The sequence below is a fragment of the Hemicordylus capensis genome, chromosome 2 (genome assembly GCF_027244095.1).
Source record: "Hemicordylus capensis ecotype Gifberg chromosome 2, rHemCap1.1.pri, whole genome shotgun sequence".
NCBI classification, from domain to species: domain Eukaryota; kingdom Metazoa; phylum Chordata; class Lepidosauria; order Squamata; family Cordylidae; genus Hemicordylus; species Hemicordylus capensis.
Genome location: NC_069658.1, coordinates 89,228,141 through 89,251,518, shown reverse-complemented (window position 1 = coordinate 89,251,518; position 23,378 = coordinate 89,228,141). Strand labels below are relative to the sequence as shown.

Below are 23,378 nucleotides of genomic sequence, written 5' to 3'. Positions count from 1 at the left end.
TTTTAAAACACTAGAACTCAGGGTCTCACAATGAAACTGATTTATAATTGATCAGGACAGGGGGGGGAAGATTCCTATCACATAAAACATGATAATTATCTTATGGAATATGAAGATAATGCTGATGAAACTACTACAAGATACTATGCTGATCTGGGACTTTGACCTGGTCTACAAATGGAGCAGGATGAGGAGATAGAATCCTGGGGTTTCAGTGTAGAGAGTATCACTGCAGACTGTAGGCATGGGTTGCCATATTTTAATGCTTGGTGGTGATGGTAAGGAGGAGGCAGAGGAACAGGAGGAGGAGAGGAGGAGGAGGAAAAACTGCAGTAGAAAACTGATCATTAGAGTGAAAGACGATGGCCTCCCATTTGCCATGCTGTGCCTTTGTGCATGAAGGTTTTGTTTTATACAGTGGAGAATTTAGAATTGTGATCCTTCACCTGCAGTCTGAAGTGGCACAGTCCATTCTGTCATCTCAGGACTCTGCCATCTCATTCCTTTCTCATTCTGCTGCATATGTAGACTGGAACTGAAATGGTTTAAAAGGTGATGAAACCATGGGAATAGGTCTCTTCATGACTGTTAGCCATGATAGCTAAATTGCACCTCCAGGTTCAGTGCTAGTATTCCTCTGAATACCAGTGATGGGGCAAACAACAGGAGATAGGATGTTGCCTCAGGGCCAGTGAGCTTCGCAGAAGGATCTGTGTGGTCCCTGTGGGGAAATGGCTGCTGGACCAGAAGCATCATTTATCTGATTGAACAAGTATACTATCTTTTTTTCTCTTTATCATCAGTTGGATATAATACTATTTTTAAGATTATGTAGACGTTTTTATTTCTTGCCTACTCTCCTCCTCCTGTTTTTTAAATGTGATTTATTCTTATTTTAAACAACAACAGAGCCAAATGTAAAAAAGACTTTTAAAAAATGTTCCAGAATATGTTTTATTTTCATTCAGAGGAATATTTTTTTAATGGAAGAATATACTTGGTTCAGTGAAGTTTTTATTGCTTAGGTAGTATGCCAAACAAATATTACTGTGAGAAATGAGCCATTTGTTAGATCTGGATGGTATTTGCATCTTTATGGAATGACAAAAGGCCACCTTGTCTGCCTTACCAAGATAATAGCGTACAATATTCTTGGTAAAGTTGGAAAACCAAATAAATCTGGTAAGGTAAAAATTCTACTAACTAACCAGCCTATTCCCCACTGTAGCTGGGGGAATGCATGTGTGGAGAGGGAGTGAGGATATGCTCACTGGCTGACATACTGAGGCAATGTTACATGTACCTTGCTGTGCAATGTTTGCACAATTTGATGCCCATTGGAAATAACTGATGGTTATTATTTCCAGTGGCTGTCAATTGTACATCCACATTTACCCAATCTTGACATTTGTGCAACATTGTTGTGCAACTGTTACATGTCACAAGGTGCATGTACTGTTGTGCAGTATGTTAGCCACTATTCCTTCCTTTAATAGTCACCCTGGTTTCACAAATGTTCTAATGGGGGTGATGCCATCTGTGTGAACTGAAACAAAACATATGCTATTGGGTTTGTTTAAATCCAGTGGTGATTTGTAAATAAGGGTTTTAGAATTCTTCTTCTTGTGGATTATAACTGATTCTGTTTTTCAGCCAAAACAAGTTCTGAAAGCAGCTTACATAGCAAAAGGAATGAGGAAATGGCCCCCTCTCCCCAAAGCACTCAAAAAGCTACCATGAAGCACAAGGGAAACACTAGCAACAGTGACTTTGAAAGGATGCTGTTCTGGGATGAGTTGTTTCCCCGCTGCTAAATTTAAGAAAGCCACCACTTTAAATGATGCTGCTTTGCCTAGTTAGTATGGGTTATTCTGATGTTCATTGGCCTCCTTCTATTAGATAACCTTCAATATTTAATTAACTTTATCTTACATAACAGCCCTCAGAACATGCTACAAACACAATACAGAAAATGTGCAGACTGCTGCAGCATCCAGTTCCTTTGGATCATTTGTTTCTTCTCCCCATCTCTTTATGATCTGCACAGTACATCTAACACAGAAAGATGTTTGATGTATCATATGGACAGTCACATCAAGGTGGTTTTTTCAGTGTTGTGTAAATGCACACAAGTATAGTGGTAATGTGAAGGGATGGCACAGAGCAAATATACCAAAGTAATGGAAAGCTGTGGCAAAACTGTGTATGTGCTGTACCTCTGGACTTAACTTTAGAAACTGTTGTTAAACCAGAATTCAGGAGCAGTGGTATGCAGGACAGGGAGAATCCACTAAACAAACAGGGAATGGAATGCAGGGAATCCTGCTATCTCTGCTCTCTAAATAATGACTCCCTGGCTGAGAGCCAGACTAATGAAGCAACAGTGTTATGGGAGGAGCAACAGTGCTCTGAAGAATTCAACTAACTCAGCTCCACCACTCATGCAACAGGGAGGGCAAAATTCATCCACTTCCTGTTCCCTCAGAAGCACTCTATGCCACCCAAAAATATGTCCCTGAGCATTGCACAGCCCTCAAGGACATATTAGATAGACATATTAGATAGAGCCAGCATGGTGTAATGGTTAGAGTGCTAGACTAGGGCCGGGGAGACCCGAGTTCAAATCCCCATTCAACCATGATACTAGCTGGGTGACTCTGGGCCAGTCACTTCTCTCTCAGCCTAACCTACTTCACAGGGTTGTTGTGAGGAGAAACTCAAGTATGTAGTACACCACTCTGGGCTCCTTGGAGGAAGAGTGGGATATAAAATGTAAAAAATAAAAATAAATAAAATAAATATTTTTGAATGGCACAGAGTGCTTCCAGGGGAAGAGGAGGTTGTCTAAATCCCCTTGTGCATGCAGCAGTGCAGCATTTGTTTGGAACTCTTCAGAAACTCTGGTGCTACACTGGTACACTAGTATGGATGTCAGCCCCTGTCTCTAGCCATCTTGACAAAACTGGAAACATTTAGGGCCTAAAGAAAAATTTAAATTAAAAGCCAACTTGCTGCCTAGCTGAATTATTTGAAAACTCTGCTAGGCAAAGAGAAAGTAGGTGTCTAGTTCATGTCATAATGCAGCCTACAGGAAGAAACAAAAGTGTAGGCAGTTAGAAGGACATTTTCCCCGGAGGATAACACTGACTAAATCTAAGAGATAGCTGCTGAGTATGAGTCTGGTTTAGACATAGTAGGAAAGACCAACAGTGAGGACTAATAGTTTTGTAGTTGTGACTATAATGCAAGGCAGATGGGGCAACAAAGCTCCAGAGAAAGCCAAAGCTAGATACATACATCACAGAAGCACCAGGTTTACAAGATGTTCTTTAGTGAGAAAAAATGAAAATGAACATACAGATATGTCATTATTTGGAGCCTAACTGCATTTGTCCAAGGCTAGGAGAAATGTATACAACTAAAGATCCATACAGCTTTTTGATGACATTTCTTATTCATTAATTTTTTGTGTGGTCATGTTTTAGTACCTGTCCTTGTCTTAAAATAAGAAATTTAACAATTGAATTATTTCAGTGGCTAGCATTTGGGCCCGATCCCAACAATTCCATATCAATAAGGCATCAGTTGGCTTCTCTAATCCTATAGTCTTTGCATTTGTGAATATACTCAGGCACAATGAACTAATTGTATACTGTCCCCTTAAATACAGCCCCAACTGCACACTCCACCCTCTGTTTGCCTGGGCTAGGAGAAATCCTGTTGCAGGTTTGTGTATTGGAGACTGTCCAGGGAGGTAAATAGCCATTTTTGTAATCCTGTTAATTGATTGGATTCAGTGGCTCACGTTCTTCTCAGCCTTAAAAGAGCAAAACAAGAGCTTTACTCTTGTAGTGAGCCTGGACACAAGCACCATTGCAGACTTGCCTCACAGCATGGTGTGTGTGGAGAGAACCAGCAAGCTATTTTTGCTTCGCTTCTTCCCCACAAAAGGCCTGTTCACTGCCAGGAATATGTCCCCGAGGGTTGTGCAGTCCTCAGGGAGTATTCCTGGCAGCAAACAGGAATAACAAAGTATATATTTGCTTTAAAACTAGTGTTTTATTCATGTGCAATGCAAATGTATGCAAATTTAATCAATTTATTGAGCATGTCAATTAGAATTCATAAGATTAGTCAAGTAAGAATTCTTTATTGGACCACATGCCTAGTAAGGAAATACAAATTGCCATGTTCAGGTCAAAAGTCTACTCCATTCAGCACTTTGACCCTGTCAGTGATCAAACACATGAATCTTGTAAACTCACAGGATGGGTATGATGATTAAGCAAGGATGTTCTGTTGTTTGTTCCTAGCTCCTGGTCTTAATGAGCCAGGGGTGCACAGCTTAAATACCTTAATGGGCCGGAACCAACCATGACTTGGTGCATGGGCTGGCTGAGGTCAATTTTTGGCACATTAATTATTAAATTAAAATTATCATTAAACACATTAATGAAAGCAGTTTTAGTTACTGGTCAATCCCTCCCTCCATTAACACAGTTGTTAATTGTGGATTGCCAGAAAATAGGCCTTATCCCTGTTGAGTCAGTGTGGCACCTGCCAGCCCCAAATAAATGCTCTCTCCTCTCCCTGCCCCCTCAATTACTGTCACTTTCAGGCTGCAATCCTAGGCATGTTTATTCGGAAGTAAGCCTCACTGGATACACCATATTTCTGAGTAAACATGCACAGGATGGTGCTGTAAGGCAATTTTAGACTCCTATGATGCTGTAGGATACCTGGGGGCCAGTAAAAAAGCCCCCATGGGCCAGATCTGGGCCTTGGGCCTTATGTTGTACAGACCTGTATAAGCATTGAGTAAGTGGAAGTCCATTTTTGGTTTTAATGGCTAATGTCAGACCTATTCTCCATTAATTTTTCTAATCCTTAAAAAAACCTCCATACATTAATGACCACCAGCTCATCTTATGGCAATTAACTCCATCATAGACTATCCCAACTCTACCACTCAGGTCCAGCATTGCTGAGCAGCTATCAAAGGCCAGGAATCTTGGAAGGACCCTCTATCTGTCCCCAATTCCACCTTTGTGGCCATAGACTTTGCATCATAATGGCAGAGGGACTGTTGTCACAAGAATCAGTGTGTCAATGTTTCCTCTCTTTCATCTTATCTGCCAAGGTAACTGTCCAGTAGTGGAGCCAACCAAATGGTGGCCTGTGTTCTGCCCCACCTGGCAGCCCCACCAGTGACACCCAGTGCACGTGACATCATGTACATGGGACATGGCTCAGGCTCCGGTGAGCCCTTATTGAACTTTCCCCCTCTCATTTCAGGCAGCGCTTTCTGCCTGACAGCCTTTATTCCCTTTCCTCTCCCTCCAGCAAGGGAGAGGAAGGGAAATAAATGCTGTCAAGCAGCAAACGCTGCCTGAAATGAGAGAAGGAAAGCTTGCTTGGGCTATCCCAAGCCTGAGCCACGCCCCCATGTATGTGAGATCACACACAAAGGGGGCCTGGCCTGGCCTTGGGTCAGCTCAAGGGAGCTTTCCCCCTCTCAGTTCAGGCAGTGCTTGCTGCCTGACAGCATTGATTTCCCTTCCCCTCCATTGCTGGAGGGAGAAGAAGGGAAATAAATGTTCTCAGGCTGCACGTGCTGCCTAGAAATGAGAAAGAGAGAACTGGGGCAGGCCTTCTGGCAATCAGGCCATGCCCCCTTTGCATGTGACATCATGCACAATGGGGGCTCCAGCAGCCCTTTTCATTGATGGCCCGGGTTCTTTGAACCTGTTCGCTCAATGGTGGCTCCTTCCCTGTGAACCCTAAGAGGGCAACCCATGGAGGGCAGTTTGCCTAGGAATTGTCTCTGCTACTATCAATTAATGTGTGTGTGTGTGTGTGTGTGTGTGTGTGTGTGTGTGTGTGTGTGTAGGGGAGGTGAGGAGAAATGATTAAAGGTTGCCTTATTGCTAAATTCCATATCTCATAAGAAATCTCCCAGGTAGAGGTGAAAACTGGCAGTGTTTTGCTTTGTGAAAGTAAAGCTATTTTTTTTCCATCCAAAGTTCACTTTGTAGTTTTTGCTAATATATTCTTGGCTAGGAATACAATGAGGAGAGCATATCACAGTCTGTGTAGCCCAACCATGTATATGAGGTTATAAATTGGTTTTATTGGCTCTGATACTGAAGGATAAGAGAGTTCTTTTATAGCTAAATAGAGCATGTAAGGAAAAATCACTTTAATATAAAATTCTCATAGGTGAACATGAGTAATGATTAAAGAGAGATTCTGTAATGTAATGAAATGTTTAATTACAGTACATGATCAGGCTGGTTTATAAGGAATTGCTACATCCCTCATATATTGCATGTTTGCATATTCACAGAAATATTACAGAATGAAATATTTGAGCTAAGATCAAATGAAGAGGGAAAACAGGATATTTCTTAAGGCCACTTTATCCCTTGTGTTATGATTAGATTACTATTGAGCCAAAGTAGTTGGGGTGTGCTTTTTAAAATCAAATCTGCCTCTACAAAAAGTTCTCCCTGTTTGGTTATTTTGAGGATAGTGTGATGTTTTTCTCACAGGAACTGCAGAGTGTCCCCAATAAAGGAGGGGCTCACCACCAGTGTTCCCTCTAACAGGGATTCCCAGATGTTGTTGACTACAACTCCCATAATCCCCAATCAAAAGCCATTGCAGCTGGGGATTCTGGGAATGGTAGTCAACAACATCTGGGAATCCCTGTTAGAGGGGAACACTGCTCACTGCACTCCTACACACACACATTTAGGCAGCAGAAGTTCTACCACGAGCCCCAGTTTTAAGGAGGCTTGTGTACCATGAGCCCCATGCTTGTCTTTTCTTCAAATCTTCATCTTAGCCACATTGTTATTATCCAGTGGCCAAGTAGATTTGCCTATGAGATGACAACAGTAATGCTTCTTGAATGCTCCTTGTTCACAATCTGACTTAGCTTTGTTTGCTTTCATGGGTTGTTGCTGCATAGTCAAATCTTTGGCTAATTGCCCTTTGTTTGGCTAATTGCATTCTTGTTACTACTGTGGTAGAGGAGATGATTTTATAACTAAAGGTAAAGTGTGCCGTTGCTACCACAGATCCCAGCCTGTGATTGTCTTTGGTAGAATACAGGAGGGGTTTACCATTGCCATCTCCCATGCAGTACGAGATGATGCCTTTCAGTTTCTCCCTATATCACTGCTGCCCAATATAGGTGTTTCCCATAGTCTGGGAAACATACCGGTGGGGATTCGAACCGGCAAGCTTGCTAATCAAATCATTTTCCCACTGTGTCATTCGGTGGCTCAGTTTGATAACTATAAGATAGCAATACTGTTGGGAGGACAGAGGCTGATTTAATTTTTTAAAATGGTGCTGAAACAGCTGCTGATTGGGGCTGCAAGGACCAGTGAACAGATTTTTTAGTGGCACTCGGGAGATCTTCTGGGAGACCTTTGGTTTCCCTAAAAGCCCTTATTTTGTGCCAAAAATGTTCCCAGGAGAATATTCTTCTTAGCTGTAATTATGACCCCTAGGTTAGTCAAGAGAACACTTGTGAAAATGTCTTTCTGTGTGTATCAAACCAGAATAGTGAGGAAATGAAGAAAGATTCTGCTTCATGAAAAAGACCTCACATTTCTGCCAAAAGTTCAAATCTTTTGGCATGACTTATGTCTTTTTGAAGCATATTTGAATGGTTGAAAATACATGATAAACGGTAAACACACACTTCCAAGCCTTACCATTCTGGCTCTTGGGGTCATCTTGATTATGAGCCCCTGGTGGCGCAGTGGTAAAACTGCCGCCCTGTAACCAGAAGGTTACAAGTTCAATCCTGACCAGGTGCTCAAGGTTGACTCAGCCTTCCATCCTTCCGAGGTTGGTAAAATGAGTACCCAGAATGTTGGGGGGCAATATGCTAAATCATTGTAAACCGCTTAGAGAGCTTCCAGCTATAGAGCAGTATATAAATGTAAGTGCTACTGCTATTGCTATTACATGTTTTCTAGTATGTGAATATCTTTAAAACAAAACCAAACCCAGAAACAACACAATTGACTCATGGTGAAAAATGCAACAACCTCTCTTTTGCTGCAAGAAGAGACCTTCAGTGGTTTCTCCTCAACCATTTCACTCTGATGGTCTCCAAATTCAGACTCTGAGAACTTCAGAGAAACAGCGTGGCTTTAGATGGGAATCTGGCTTGAAGGCCTTTTGCCATATTCATCTCAAGAAAAGGAGCTGTATGTTCAAGCAGAATTTCAATCAGGCAGATTAATAATTCAAAAACAGCTTTTCTGGAGCATTTTAAGTACAGTACAGGAGTCTTAGCCAAGTCACACTGAAAGTAGCTATGGAGCACAAGATGCCAGATTTTACTGAGCAAACAAAATTCCTCTATTCAGCTACAGTTTCCTTGAAAAAGTTCACCAACAAATTAACATTTATTTGGCTAATTGCCTTCTTATTACAACAGTGGTGGATGAGGTTATTTAATAATCAATTTCTTTTTATAGCTGCTTCCCTCATAGACACAAATAAATTTATATAGATTTAACTAAAGGTTTATTCAGAAACAACTCCATTCTTTCCTTCTCCATTCCCTCCCTTTTCCTTTCTGACTCTACACCCCCCACCCTACACACACACTCTCTACAGGATCCCCACTGGGACAAACTTCTCAGCAACACAACATAAAATATTACTAGATGGAATACAATACATCCCTCCCCTATATAACAAGAATCTAATTAATTTAAAATTCAGTGACAAAGTCCTGAATTCTTTTAGGTGTTCTCTTGTCGCACACACTTCTCCTAAGTATTGAGTATTCTGGCACAGGAGCTGTTAGTGATTTTTTAAATTTAATTTAATTTTATTTTTTTGGCACAGAGGATTGCCCATCACTTTCATTAGCTTCATCTGTGAGGTCAAAACTGGAGGAAAGATCAAATTCCTCTTCAGTTCCTCTCGAGATCAGACTCCCTTCCCTCTTGTCTCATAGTATGCATGCTGGAAAGTCTTTCCATTTCTTTTCATCATCCAATATGACAGAATCTCCTCAGATTTGGATTATTTGTTCTGGTCCATAATATCGGGAACATCCCTTTCTCACAACAAAGTCCTCTACCTGAAATGTTCACTTTCACACCCTATTTCCGATCCACATACAATTTGTATGTTTGTTGCTTCTCCCTTACTCTCTCCATCCTCAGAATGAGATGGCATGGAAAGCCCTATCGTTGCCATTGGGTAAGTTTGGTTGTAGCTTTGCATCCTCTCAGCAGTTCAAAAGGTGGTTTTATTGTAGTAGAAAGGAGAGCATTTAGATAAGCAGCTAGAGTTTCACAGATTGCCTATTTCCAGGGTTCTTGTTTTGTAGTTGCCAGTTGTAAACCCTTTCCCACTAAACTGTTCATTCTTTCCACTAAGCCATTCCCTGGAGAATGGTACAAAGAAAGTGTCTTGTGTTTTACCCCATGGTTATGCAAGTATTGCTCCATTTCAAATGAAGTAAGCTGTATCCCTTTGTATCCCTTTATACCCCACTAGCTCTTTAGGAAGGCCTTCCCTCACAAAAACTGCTGCCATGAACTGGATCACCTTGTTTGTAGTCATGTTGTCAGAAAATGAAACTTCTGGCCATCTGGAATAGTAATCCACCCTCACTATAACAAATCTTTGCTTTGCAATTTGGTTATCTAAAGGACCCATTATATCCAGAGCTCGTTTTTCCCAGGGACAACTGGGACACTCTACTGGAGTCAAGGGGGTGATAAAACTATGATTTGTCAAACACAGCAAAAGCAAGACAATGCCAGATTACATTTTCAATGTGTTTGTCCATACCTGGCCACCCAAAATTTTCTTTGATTTGCCTTTTAGTCAACCTCATGCCCAGGTGACATTTGTGAGCAATTTTGATCACTGTTGCTTGTAAGGAGGTTGACACCACCAAACAATCAGTCTTCAGCACCAGTTCATTGAGAAGAGACAGGTCACTTGTTATGTTCATGTGTGGTTGAAGATGTTCAGGTACCTTGTTTTTATATGGCCATCCATTAGTTAGGTAAGGTTTAAGTTCAGTAAGCACTTGATCAACACTAAGGGCCACTTTCCATTCAGAAGTTGTGATCACTCCATGAATGGATGAAGCTATTTGCACAATTACTACTCCTTCATTATTATTATTATTATTATTATTATTATTATTATTATTAATTTAATTTCTATTCATCCTCGTCTTCTGAGATCTCCCCTTGGCCTGGAAGTGAAGTCAAGATAAACAATCTGCAGTTGTATTCCAAAGACCTGGAAGATATTCCAGCTCAAAATCAAAATCCATAAGTATGGATCCATTAGGATATTCTTGGGGTTGCTTGACTTGATCCCCGAGTAGTAAATAAAAACAGATTGGGGTTTACGGACTGATCATAAAGTGAATTTTCTGCCCCACAATAAGTGCTGAATGTGCCTCACCACCCAGAAATATGCTAGACCTTCTTTTTCAATGACATAATACATCTTCTCTGAAGCAGTAAGCACTCTGGAAGCAAGGCAACTGTAGCTTCCCTGTCCCCTTTTTGCTGGGTCAAAATAGTACCCAAACCATATTCAGAGGCATCAGTAGTTAGTGTGCCTTTTGTTGTCAAAAGAAGTGAGAGCAGGATTTTCAGCAATGGTTGATTTGATAGCCTGAAAACTGGCCTTGCAGGATACATCCCAGTTAAATGCTACATTCTTTTTAAAAAGAAGATGCAGTGGAGCAACTTTTGAGGCAAATTGTCGAACAAATTTAGAGTAATAGTCACAGAGTCCTAAGAATGATCAAAGTGCATCCTTTTTGTGTGGCTCTGGTGCTTCTTAAATAGCTTTCACCAAGTCTGTTTTGGGATGTACGCCAGTCTGAGATACTGGCCCCATTTACATGTAACAGGGAATCAGAGCTGAAGGGCCCAGAGGTTGCCAAACCGAATGTCCAGTAGCAGTTTTTCATGCAGTTTGGAGCAATTTGTTTTAATAACTATCTGATTCCTGGTCATTTCATCAATAAAGGTGGCAATCTCACAAGTTACACTTAAGGCTCGCCGTGATATGACACATTGATCGATAGATTCACCAGGCAATTGGAATCTAGAACTGAATTTTCAGTAATCACATTCAAAGGAGGGTTGAAATGACCATCTAAGGCTTGAAGAGCAGCTTCATAAGAATTTGCATCCTCTTCCAAGTTGGCAGGAAAGGGGAAATGTTTATATGTTCTCTGGCCTTCAGGGGCCAGGAAGTGAAGCAATATAGCCTTCTGCTTTGGTGGAGTAAAATGAGGCTCTGCATGGTGAAGAGGTTACTGCAAAAATAGGACCTTTATTGTGGATAAGGAAAAAGGTGGTGTTGGGATCTGAGCCACGCTGCGATAGGCATCCAGTGAAGAACGGAGTCCAGGACTGATAAGGAAAAAGTACCTTCAGGGCTTGTGTAGGTCAGGAAGCTGGATAAATAACCAGTAGCACCAATAGTAGTGCTACTAGTGGTGTTCTTATGCAAGATAGCACAATGTATAACAGTATCCATTGTAGTATACTCTGAGGAGGAATTTTAAAGCTATATGATTATTCTGTTTTGGTAATAATTTAAATAGTTCAGGATGTTAAATAGCTACTCTATTTGACATTTCTATGAACTTTTCATAATGGATTGTTCACAGGATAGTAGTTTAAAACAACATATGTTTCCTGAGCTTTATTACATCAAGTATGCTCTTTTTTCAGAGACAGGATAATCAGGCCAGTCTGTGCTTTTAGGGGCCTCTAAAAGTACGTAGACTCAATATGGAGATGGAAACATTCTGAAGAATACCTCTGAGTATTCATGAAAAGTTCATGAATTAATTGGTTTCCCTAAAGGTGGGGATTCCTAAGGATAATTTAATTGGGATTCCTAAGAATGTATCCAGACATCAGCTTCCTAAATGTATGGGTGAGCATCATAGTGCTTATGTCTGTCAATATCGAAAATTAGAATTGTCTGGAAGTGTCCATAGTCGGCATAAAAATTAACATAATATTTATTTATTTTAAAAATTTATATCCCTCATTTTTAAAGAAAAGTCCCAGGGTGGCTTTAAAAAGTTAAAATTAACAATAAAGCAATAAAGCCACAAACAATTAAAAAAAGTTACTGTTATATTTCCAAAGATATACGTAATGCCATGGATGCATGAAATGCTAGTACACCAACAATGCATACTATCCAGAGGCTTGTGGAGATGCCCCAAGTGGCATCTGAAGTACAAACATATTATCAGCCCCATTATATAATCGTACAATTTTCTGTGTATGCCAGTGATGAGTACTCATGGCTGGTTAAAATGGTTACCAAATCTATCTGGAAGACTATTGTTATGAAACAACCATTCTTCATGAATGAATTTGCCTTTAAGTATGGTAATATACTTCATCTTCTTACTGAGTGTTATTAGAAAACTTGAGAATGAAGAGTCATCAAGGAAATTACAGTTTTGCTCATTTGACTTCTACACCTGTAATATTGCTAGATCAAATAACAAAGCAACATAAGCGCATAGAAGAATGTGGAATAGCTACTGTCAGTCAACATGGTCATATATAAATAACACATGATGCCAGACCAACTTCCTCTTCTTTGATACAGTGGACAAAAGGACTGCAGTTGTTACTGCAGGATTTGTGCATCGATGTGTGGATTTATACGTTGATTTGACATTAAAATAATCTCATTGTATGGAATCTCAGTTTGTGGACTGAAACCAACTACTGTATGGGGACAACATGTTTTGATGACGATTCAGTACAAATAATACTCATAAGCCATCATGCAGTTGGAAGAAATGCATGTGTGCATTGGAGGGGAGGTGCCATTTATTATTTTCATTGATGATCTGGATATAGAAAGGGGGGGAAATACAACAATCACAATTCCACATGATACAGTATTTGCAGTCCAGAAGGACTGCAAAGAGGCACCAGTCCAGAGGGACTGCAATCCAGAGGGCCTGCAAATACTCTGGAGAACAGGCTAACTGTTCAAAATGATTTCAGTAAAACTGAGATAAATGGGAGAAAACAACAAATGAATCTAAGCCCCTGGTGGCGCAGTGGTAAAACTGCCGCCCTGTAACCAGAAGGTTACAAGTTCGATCCTGACCAGGGGCTCAAGGTTGACTCAGCCTTCCATCCTTCCGAGGTCGGTAAAATGAGTACCCAGAATGTTGGGGGCAATATGCTAAAATCATTGTAAACCGCTTAGAGAGCTCCGGCTATAGAGCGGTATATAAATGTAAGTGCTATTGCTATTGCTATTAACAAGGCCAATGGTAAACTGTTACATGGAGGACTAAACAACCAAGCATTTCAGCGCCTTTGAAACTGTTACTGTATGTATGGATAAGAGTATCAGTAGAGTATGACTAGTTAGCTCTTAGAAGAATGAAAATAATTCTTCATCTTTCCTGCTAAGGACAGGGCAAGAAGGAATTGTTTAAAACCATAGAGAAATAGATTTAGCATTGCAACGAACAGTGGCTGACATCTAGACTGTTGTTAATACTACTCAGGAGCTACCATAAAGAAATACTTAATTTCAGTAGAACTTCCATCTGGTCAGGATGTCAACCACTGAAATCATCTATAAAAAAGCACTGCTGCACTGCAACAAGGAACCAAGGGATACACAATACATAACAAACAAACAAACAAATCTTTGTTAGCCTCCCCATAACAAATTGTTCTCTGGGCAACTCACAACAGAGGATTAGAACATACAATAAAAGCACATAACACATTAAATAACAGACAAAAAGTTGAAAAGAAAATACAAAATATAATACAAAATAGCTTTAAAACACATTATAAAATTATTTAAAATTCAGATCAAATCTGAAAATCAAAATTTAAAATTGGGTGAACAAAGAGTTCTTTACCTAGCATCTAAAAGAACAGAGTAATGAAACCAGGTGAACATAACTGGGGAAGCAATTCCATAAATGGGGTGCAACCACCGAAAAGGCCCTCTCTCTGGTAGCCTCATTCTGTTTTGCAGGGGCACCTAGAGAAAGGCCTCTGAAGAAGATCTTAAGGTTTGGGTAGGGACATATGGGGCAAGGTACTCTCTCAGGCAACCCGTTCCCAAGCTATTTAGAGCTTTAAAGGTTAAAACCAGCACCTTGAATTGGGCCCAGTAATGGACTGGAAGCCAGAGCAGCTGATGAAGCACTGGCATAATATGATCAAAATGTCCAGTCCCAGTTAATAATCTTGCAGCCCTATTTTGTACCAGCTGCAGTTTCTGGACTGTTTTCAAAGGCAGCCCTACGTACAAGGTACTGCAGTAATCTAAGCATGAGGTTACCAGAGCATGAGTAACTGTGGCCAAGCTATCTCTGACCAGGTAAGGTTGCAGTTGGCATATCAGCAGAAGCTGATAAAAGGTGCTCTGAGCCACAGAGGCCACTTGAGCCTCTAGTGACAGTGCTGGATCAATGGGCACTCCCAAACTGCAAACCTGGTCCATCAACGCAATCTAGATCAGGCTGAATACCATTCACTTGGGCAGAGGAACCACCGACCAACAGTACTTCTGACTCGTCTGAATTGAATTTCAGCTTATTCACCCTCATCCAGTCCATTACTGCATCCAAGCACCAATTCAGGAGAGTCAATGTTTCACCTGTGTCTGATGAAAAAGAGAGATACAAATGAGTGTCATCTGCATATTGATGACACTTCAAGCCAAATCTCCAGATGACGTCTCCCAGAGGTTTCATGTAGATGTTGAACAGAAAGAATGGAACCCTGCAGAACCCCATAGCATAAATGCCAAGAGGTTAAGAAGTAATTCACCAGCACCACCTTTTGGGAACAGGCCTCGAGGTATGAGCTGAACCACCTCCAAACAGTGCCTCCCACAACCAACTCAGCCAGCCAGTCCAAAAGGATACCATGGTCAATGGTATCAAAAGCCGCTGAGAGATCCAAGAGAATTAACAGGGTTGCACTCTGCGTGTCTCTCTCTCTACATAGATCATCCCACAGAGTGACCAAAGCAATTTCTGTTCCGAAGCCAGGCCTGGCGCCTGATTGAAATGGATCTAGATAGTCAGTTTCCTTCAAGAGTGCCTGGAGCTGGTCAGCCACTACACACTCAAGCCCCTTGCCCAAGTTGTTCAAAGAAGGGTTAGACAGGCAACTGCTGATGATGTCCTCCTGATGCAAAGCAAAAGGAGATCCACTGAGGACCTTTGTATCTAATTCTGTGAAACTTACCAGTTACAAATAAATACTGAGAATGGCATTTTTGGAAGCCAGAAAAACTTTACATTGTGTCTTCAGATACAAATGGCAGAAAGCCACTCCATCATTCATTGATCATAATGCCATGTTTTTGATTAAGCAAAGCAATTGGCATGTTTTCAATGAGCAGTCATTAGTTTTACCGTTTTGAAGGCTTAAAAAGCCAGAGAACTATCAGTTCTGGTGCTTTGCATTTCAGCTGAGCTAAATTTAATCACAAAGAAGTATTCACATCAGCACTTAAGACAAATCCAACCTAGGAGTCTTTAAAAAACCAGTGGGGGGTGGGGGAGTTGATGCTTAAATGCAAGTAAGTATCAGCTGATACCCAAGCATTGGAAGCATATTATTATTGGTGTTCCTGATTTTGCAGTTAGTTTCCTTAGTTCTGGTGACAAGGCTTATATATCTTTAATAATTATCAGTGATATTACTAAAATCTGTAATTACTTTGAAATACAAAGTTGTTCAGCTAATGATATTCTGCTATATTCTGTGATGTGCCTATTACACCCAAAACTCTTCTGTTATTTGTATCCTAACTGAGCCAGTGCACATCCCTCCCTGGCACATAGAATGCTGTAATGACAGTAGCCTGGGTGCCAAGCACCTTGAGAAATACTGTTTCTCAGAGTACATGTTTATAGACTCAGGCACCCTGGAAACTACATGTCCTAGACAGCGGCGTATCTAGGGAAAATAGTGCCTAGGGCAAGCACTGAAATTGTGCCCCTGTACAAACAGGGTTGATGGGATTTGTAGTCAACAATATCTGGAAATCCCTGTTAAAAGGAACATTGTACCATCTAGACTAGAACACTGTACCATCTAAACATGGTTGTTGATCAAAACCTCAAAACATGAGCCATCTCTGTTAAAGACTTAGAACAACAGTCAGGAGTTATGTGAGGATTCCAAGTGTCATTTTCTGTCTCATCTCATGCTTTAAAAAAACATGACTTTGTCCTAGAGGATCACCTGCCCAAATAGCCACTAGCAAAATAGGGGAAGAAGAAGGTAGTGGGGAAAGGGGAGCTTATAAACCAGTGAATGATTCCTGCCAGCCTTTGTCTTGTGATGACTGTTGGCTCATGATGGGGTATATGTGCTTTCACCACACTAGTGCTCACTTTGGCACCAGGAGGGAGGAGGATACATTAGTTTGCCACACTAGACATTGCAACAGGAGCAGACAGCCAAGTTCTGCCAGGGCCAAAACCAGTTCCTGCCAAACTAAGAAACCATTGTAATTTGCCCCTTCCTGTCACAAGCAGTGTGCTGTTCTTTTATTATTTACTCTAACTCTCAGATATCCCAGTCATGGATGGAAAATTCAGGGTCAATTTTCTACATGGAAGTTTCTACTGTGCAGGTGCGCAAACCCATGTGCACAAACATGGGTTTATGCAGAAACCCATGTGTAGTATCTATTCCACCAGGGGCATAGTAAGGTTGGAATGGGCCCAGAGACGAGATTTTAAAATGGGCCCCCAGACCCTCAAAGTCCAGGGCCTCCACACACCCCAGGCCCCCAAGGAGTTAAGTCTGATATTTCTGATATGCTGCCTGGAAATACATTTCACTGAATACACACATGCACACTTCACAATATACAGTGATATACTATATATCTGTGCTACTTTTAATGCCTAGAACACACTAGAAACACTAATTATTAAAATGGCCCCCTCACTGCAGATTAGCAAAGGAGACTTTCAACCATGGAGTGTGAGTCTTTGTATGTTTTCTCAGAATTCTGAACAAATTCAGTTAAGTTTGATTCCAGGAGGTTTTTCACATGAGGCTTTTAAAGCCCTTTAACACACATCTCCTATGGAATGGAAGTTCTGCATTCACATGTTGGCCAGATTTACCCTGAAGTCCCTGCGAGTTATTGGGGAGCAGTTAACACACAAGAAAAATAAAATCAAATAAAAGCACAACACATGCTTCACAGTTCTCACTCAGACCTTCTGGGTTGCAAAACAACTTGAACATAAGTGCATTTATAAATGAATGAATGAATGAATGAATATAATATTGTTTATTCCAGAAGTTTTTGTAATTTTCTGCCATGAAACAAGCCACTTATAGGCCTTTTTAGATAGTTTTTGTTTTTAAAGCCAGCAAATTTTCCAATCTGTTTTAAATTAACTATTCAGAGACTTCTCAGTCTCCCCCCACCCATATCAAAGCCCTATGGCAAGCAGATCCCTATATATGGGTGGGGGGCAGGGTAACCACAAAAAGGAATTCACATTCTACTTGGCAAAGGCTGGGCTGGCTGGCCTGGGCAGAGAGTCTCCTGCAGAGAGCTGTGGTGGCTTCCTTCCTCCTTCCTTGTTTGTTTGTTTGTGGTGCCTTCCTTCCTCCTTCCTTGTTTGCTTGGGGCCTGCCGGCCTACTCGAGTTCAGGATTCAGCGAGGCCTACACAGAGGTCTCTCTGGAAGCCCCACCCACTCACTGATCAGCTGAGAGGCAGGGAGAGAAGAAGCTGCTCTGTCACAGTTTGCAAGCTGCTCTGATTGCAGGCCGGACGGCAAGGTAAGCAGGAGAGAAGAAGGCAAACAGGGCAAGTGGCCTTGGGGGCTGGGCATCTGGGCAATGGGATGGGGTGGCAGGAACTGGCGTGGTGCCCCCCTCAGTGGCACTGCCTAGGGCACGTGCCCTGGCTGCCCCACGAGTTATGCCCATGGTCCTAGAGCAGGAGTTCCCAATAAGGGGGGACTACTAGCCTTAGGGGGTACTTGAAGAACTTCCAGTGCATACTCAGAGCTCTCCTGTTTCCCCACGCTGCAGCCATGTGAGGATCACCAGCTTGAAGCCAACACATTCTCAGTGATGTGTCCACTGGTGAAGGAGGGAAGGGGAAGACCTTTTCCTCTGTTTCTGATTGGCTGGCCTTGGGAAGTTTTAAAATGGGTTTTAACTCTTTTTATATTTTAATTATCTTTCTGTTTGTCTTATATTATGTAAACTGCCTAAAGCCATTTGGGTAGAGCAGTATAGAAATATTAACTAACTATCTAACTAACTAATTGGTTAACTGGTTAACTAACTAACTAAGAGATCCACCTCCAGTTACTGCCAACTCGTTTGGTGGCTACACAGAGACAGGCCTTCTCAGTCGCTGCCCCGAGATTGTGGAATGCGCTCCTTGCTGAGATACGATCCTCCCCATCTCTGGCAATTTTCAAAAAACACCTGAAAACCCATCTTTTCGTCCAAGCTTTCTGAGCTTCATAAATTTTTTAGGTTTTAATCTCTGGTTTGTTTTTAAATTGTTAAATTGTTTTAAGTTTTTGTATATGTTAACTTGTTTTATGCTATTGTTAACCACCCAGAGATGAAAGTTTGAAAGTTTGGGGTGGTGTACAAATTTAACAAATAAATAAATAAATAAATAAATAAATAAATGTGTGCGCAAGTGTGTGTGTGTGTGTGTGTGTGTGTGTATATATATATATATATATATATATATATATATATATATATATGGAAGATAGTGCATGAAACAGATTTTGCATTTTGTTTCAAGCTAGAAACAAAACACAGATGGCCAAAACATTTCGTCAAAACATTGATTGACCCCGGTTGTTTCAATGAAACAAACTCAAAAGTTTCTGAGTGTTTCAGCCATAGGGATCAATGGGGAAACTTGAAACACCCCATTGTTCCCCATGGATAGCTCCTAGGGACACGGGATTGGTGGTAGGGCATGATGGATGCTACCTACCATTCAACTGCTGGGTTTTCAACACTGAAACAAAGTTCTTTTATTCTGAGCTAGAAACAGGCCCCTTATTCAAAGGGAGTATTGTTTCAAGCTCGAAACACTTGAAACGGCCCATTTTGAGTTGAAATGTTTCAATGTTGAAACATTTTGTACATGCCTCGTGGAAATAGAATTTTAGCAGGCATAGCTTTTCTCAATGATATGACATGTTGCTCCAGTTGAAATAATGTCTTCAATGCAAATAACTAAAGATATAGGACTACATTCTATTAATTCTACATTCTATTCAATCAATCAATCAATCAATTTATTGGTTACAAAGATTTTAATTTTGCATCTGTTTGTTAAACACTGTGGCTTCATCATAGCACCTATGTTTTGAAAACAGCAGACTAATTATAAACTCATTCTTTTAAAAATGTAAATATGACATTCATTTTAATGGCCTACACAATGAGGACAATTACTCAAAGTAGTCCAATTGAAATTAAAAGTTAGGCATTGCCCTTTTAATTTCAGTAGAGCTTACTTTTTCAGTGGAACTACTTTGAGTAATTTTTCTTATTGTGTCAGCCAATATTTTTAAATATTATTATTTAAATATTCAGAATAAATTAGATTTCAAATTTTACCTTTCTATGATAAACTATTAAGTTTAAGATCCCTGATCCTCTAATGGTCATAATGAATTCAATTTAAGAACAATAGGTGGTGGTGGTTTTTTTAAGAGTGGGGGCAGGGTCTTTGCAGTTACCTGAGGTTTAATTACTAAAATTATCATTCTTTTCAAATAGCCAAGTTTAGGTTCACTTTAAGTAGGAAAAAATAAGAAACAAACAATCATGCTGTTCTGTGAATCTCATCACTGCTTGGCATTGATTTTTAGTCAGAGATGTGAGCATTAGATGAAAGAAATCGTATGCAATTCAGAGACTGATGTGCTTTTACTCTTCAGTCCCTTACTGAACATCCATCTTAGAAAGAGGAATGGATACTCGTACTGTAATATTCACTCTGACACAGAATCTCTTCTAGAGCTTTTATGCAATGTTTGTTAAGCAAAAAGAATTTCGAGAATGTGCTGACAGGCCTCATAGTTAAGAAATTCGTGAAATTGATTCTAGATCCCCTTATCCTAGTCATGCAGTATATCATTTCTGTGGTATTTCTGTGGCATTGTTCCAAATCTGCAGTAAAGCAGGTACAAGGAAACCCAAAATCATGTTTGAATTATGACATTCATTCTTCTATTTTTATATATTTGCCTCTTTTATTTTCACAATTAAAGGATTTTTTTAACACAAAGGCTCAATATTGGTTAAAAATAGCAATTCTTAACCACTGTTTCTAGCAATCGGAATAACATAATTTCAGTCATCCATGCATCAAGGGAAGTTGTATTATGAGACTAGGAAAGAGCTAGGTGCTTATCAAATTGTTTTCATTTCCTTGCTGAGGCAATGGACTGTCTTAGGCCAGGTAACTGTTGCAAAAATGTGTATTTAAAAAGTTGGGGAGATAAGTGGTCTGGGCATTCAGATAGCCATGAGAAATGTGCTGTTGAGTACTTTTCCCACTAGTCTACAACATCAGGTACAATTTACCAAGCCACTGGGCCCATTCACACATGTAACAAGAAACAGGGGCCAGAGGTTGCAAAACCTGAACATCCAAATGCATGAAATTCCATTCATGTATGGTGAGCAACCCAAGGTTTTGCTCACCAAACTCTAGTTTGAAACCTCAAGTTGACGTGAGTTTCACTGCTCATACTTGAGGTTTCCAGCCCCCTGCAGTATGTCCGAATACAGAACTGCTGGCTGGACTGTCTGAAACAGGGCCGAAGATCCCCCTTCTCTCCGTCTGTGATTGGGTGTGTGGGCTGTCCTTCATGTAAGAAGGAAGCCAGCACAGCCAGTTCCCCCTCCTCTCTGCAGTCTCCCTGACTGCAGAGAGCCTCCTGTCTGTTTTGTCCAAATGCGGACAGTAGAGCAGGGGTGGAGTGGGGAGCAGAACCACGATTCCATTGGACCTGCAGATCTGCGTTATGTGCAAATTAGGTGATTGTGTGATCTCAGTTTATTTCAGTGGGGCTTCCACAAGTCACCCATGCATGCTGCATTAAACTCAAAGGAAGTCATATACAGTAGTAGTGCTTGAGAATTGGTGCCCTTTGTGTACATGCCTTTGGATCTGTTGTCCCAGTATTCCTTGTGCAAAAAAGGGGGGTGAGGGTGGGAGATAGAGATTGTCTTTTTTTGGTAGCAGAAAAAGCACTACTTCTATGAGACAAAGTTAAGAAGAAAATAAATTGAATTCCAGGAAAGGAAATGTATTGCCATAAATAATATTTCCACAGTACCTCCGAACAAGAAAACAGGATTTTTAGAGATAAAGATATGGACTTCCAGTGAAAAGCAGATTCAGTATCATTACAGACTCTCCAGAACTGGAAGTGAAGTTGGGATCATCACATGCGTTGCAGTTTTGAAACCCCTAACTAATGTGATATATTTGAGCACTGGAGGCACAGCAAAAGCTTGGGATGTAGCTAAAGTCAACACTAGTCATTCTTGTAGTACTAATTTATATAGAATCATAGAATTGGATGGTTTCCCATATGTACTTTAGTCTAACTTCCTAACCTATAATAACATAGTTCCCACTTGGATTCCCAGATGTTGCTGGACTACAAGCCCCATAATTCACAGTCACAATGGTCAAAGGCCACTGACTGATGAAAATGATGGAAGCTGTAGTCCGACAACATGTGGGCACAGAAGTTGGAGAACCCCTCTCCCAAGAGTTATTGTCTACTCTTTTATACCTTTGGAAATCAGATGCTTGGGACAAAGAACAGGGGAGGTCCAGCACCTTCATGGTCTGCTTGTGAACACAGTCATCTGGTTGGCTGTTGCAAACCAAACACTGGAAAGGACAAATCATGTTCAGATATTTTTCACAAAAAATGTCCACAAACGAAAGACTAAAACTTCCTTAAGCAATTGATTCTTATTATCCAGAGCTATTCCTTCTTGTGGTACACTCAGTGCTCTCTCCTCTTTCTGACTCATTTGAAAACTCAGTATTGACACCACCATCAATTAAGACTCTATACGTAAGGGAAATTAATAACTGCCATGGAAATCAGAAGTAGTTCATACTATTGGAAATAGTTTTGCAACTGATAAACTTGAGAAAATATCAAGCTGGATAATGTCCACAAATGACTGTGTTTCTTTTATCGGGCCATGCTGGGTAAAATTAGGATTATTTTTTTTTAATGTGCAGTTTGATACAGCTGTCAGATTTCATAATCCACATTGTATACACACTGCTTTCCAGGCAAATTAATTTCTATAAAATGCCACATTTTAAACTTCTGTGGAACTAAATCCTATCTCTTAAGCTGGGTTATTAAAAGAGATGTAAGTATGGCTAAATTCCATTGGCTAATGGTTATACTGTACCCTTTGTAGAGCTGAAGCCACATGGTTCAATGTAATTGGATTTAAACATTTTTTCAGATGTTCATTTTAGGACAATAACTCGACACCTGTACATCACCAGTGATCCTTACTCCATGTTTACAAATACCCTTATGTAATGGTGTGTGTGTGTGCGTGTGTGCGTGCGTGTGTGTGTGTGTATGGAAAGGTAATACCTACATCGTTCTTTATACAGTTCAGAGTCACTGATAATGAAATCACTACTATGATGTGAAGCAGAAAAGGCTATAAAATAACTGGAAAAGTGATATTTGGAATATGTGCAAAGAGTCAGTCAACATTCAAAACAAAAAACAAATGAAGCAAGTTTAATTCTGAACACAGCTTTAAAAGCAAGGTGGATATATGGAAAACATATATAAAGGAATATTTGTGTGATAATATGCACTTACATTAAAAATCACTGTATAAAGATGCAAAGGTATGAAGAAAATATTAATTGCTTACTTTAAATCCTTAATACAGTCTACATTTTGTTGATGAAAAAGAATTGGGAACAAAGAAAGAATAATCAACTTTGATTTCCAATCAGTTCCTTGTTTTATTTTATTTTGAGGCTTGGGATTATTCGAGCTATTAAAAATATGAAAAGTAACCCACAAATATCAATATATCTCTGGAGTTTTCCAGTTCTAAATGTTTTGGGAGCTATTTGTTTCAAACTTATCACCCCACCCCCCACTTTGTTAGTGTTTGGGTTGGAATATGTTCAAATGCTTTTCCAATGGTTTCATTTCCTGCCCCCTCCCTGAAACAGAAAAGGCATATGGGACAGCATCTAGCCCATATATGTATTACTAAAACATTTCCAAAGATACTGAG

The 23,378-nt window shown here is 40.3% G+C and overlaps 2 protein-coding genes across 4 annotated transcripts in view; one reads left to right on the top strand and one right to left on the bottom strand.

Annotated features, from left to right (window-relative positions):
* DIRAS2 (DIRAS family GTPase 2) overlaps window positions 1-23,378 on the bottom strand; it is a 29,978-nt gene that overhangs the window by 6,045 nt on the left and 555 nt on the right. Inside the window, exon 2 of one of the 3 annotated variants that reach the window (XM_053296624.1) lies at window positions 23,004-23,022. The exons of 1 other annotated variant lie outside the window; for it this stretch is intronic. The gene's annotated coding sequence lies outside the window, so the exon portion shown is untranslated. Of the gene's footprint in view, window positions 1-8,066; window positions 8,227-23,003; window positions 23,023-23,378 lie in introns of all 3 variants that reach the window. One more of the 3 variants, XM_053296625.1, reaches the window with a different exon arrangement.
* Window positions 17,721-23,378, top strand: part of SYK (spleen associated tyrosine kinase) — a 159,090-nt gene continuing 153,432 nt past the window's right edge. The window contains exon 1 of the mRNA XM_053296621.1: window positions 17,721-17,855. The gene's annotated coding sequence lies outside the window, so the exon portion shown is untranslated. The remainder of the gene's footprint in view (window positions 17,856-23,378) is intronic.